Source organism: Otolemur garnettii, unplaced genomic scaffold (assembly GCF_000181295.1).
Source record: "Otolemur garnettii isolate 467f Iridium unplaced genomic scaffold, OtoGar3 scaffold00029, whole genome shotgun sequence".
Taxonomy (NCBI): domain Eukaryota; kingdom Metazoa; phylum Chordata; class Mammalia; order Primates; family Galagidae; genus Otolemur; species Otolemur garnettii.
The window spans coordinates 14,798,700-14,800,241 of NW_003852424.1; positions in this window are offsets into that span (position 1 = coordinate 14,798,700).

Genomic DNA, 1,542 nt, shown 5'->3' on the forward strand with positions numbered 1-1,542 from the left:
GAACCTGCCACCTTAGGTGTATGTGGCTGGCGCCTTAGCCAGTTGAGCTATAGGTGCCAAGCTGAGTTGCATAATTTCTTAATCTTCCTAAGGGTAGATAATTTTTTTTTTCTTCGAGATAGGGTCTCCCTCTGTCATCCAGGCTCGAGTGCAATGGTATTGTCATAGCTCAATGTAGCCTTGAACTCCTGGGCTCAGGCAATCCTGCCTTGCTTCAGTCCCCAGTAGCTAGGACTATAGGTGCATACCATCAGGCCAGGCTGATTTTTCTTTCTTTCTTATTTTTTTTTGCAGTTTTTGCCTGGGGCTGGGTTTGAACCCGCCACCTCCAGCATATGGGGTTGGCAACCTACTCCTTTGAGCCACAGGCGCCGCCCTGTAGTTGTCATTTTTGTTTGGTAGGCCCAGGCTGAATTTGAACTTACCAGCTCTGATGTATGTGGATGGTGCCTTAGCCGCTTGAGCTGCAGCCCAACTCTTGAGCTGAAGCAATTCTCTTACCTCAGCCTCCCATGTAACTGGGACTACAGGCACCTGCCACAATGCCCAGCTTTTTTTTTTTTTGTAGAGAGACAGGTTCTCACTCTGGCTCAAGCTGCTCTCGAACCTCTGAGCTCAGGGCAATCCACCCGCCTTTGACTCCCAGAGTGCTAGGAGTACAGGCGTGAGGCACCATACCCAGCTGGGATCTCAGTCTTGCTCAGGGTGCTTTAGAACTCCTGACCTCAAGCAATCTCCCATTTCAGCCTCCAAAGTACTGCAATTACAGGTGTGAGTCACCATTCCTGGCCAATAGCTAACTTATTTTTTATTTTTTATTTTTTTAAGACAGAGTCTCTCTGTCACCGTTGATAGAGTGCCATGGCATCATAGCTCACAGAAACCTCCAGCTCTTGGGCTCAAACAATTCTCTTACATCAGCCTCTGGAGTAGCTGGGACCACAGGCTATTGCCCAGCACCCAATACCTAGATTTTAATGGCTTTGTTGAGATATAATTCACATACCATATAATTTGCCTATTTTATGTGCATAATTCACTGGCTTTAGTATATTCACAGAGATGTGCGTTCATCATCACAATTATTCCATCACCTGGAATTGCAATCTCGTCCCCATCAACAGTCACTTCCCACCACTTCTCAGCCCCTTGTGCCCCCAAATTCACTTCTCATCTCTGTGCTTCTGCTTGTTCTGGACATTTCATATAAATGTAATCACATGCTGTGTGTCCTTCTGTGTCTGGCTTCTCTGACTAAACATGATGTCTTCAAGGTCCACCCAACTTATAACCTGTGTCAGAGCCTCGTTCCTTTTCAAGGCTGAGCAGTATTCCAGTGTGTTGAACTGCATTATGTTTATCCATTCTTCTCTCAATGGACCCTTGGGTTGTTTCCATTCTTTGTCTTCTAAGAATAATACTGCTATGCATTTACATGTATAATTTTTTTGTGTAGCCCAAACCTACGTAGTTTCAAGGCATTTAGATGCTGGGGCTTTTTGCTCCTGCAGCATAACCTAGTGTATCCTGACAGAGTAGACA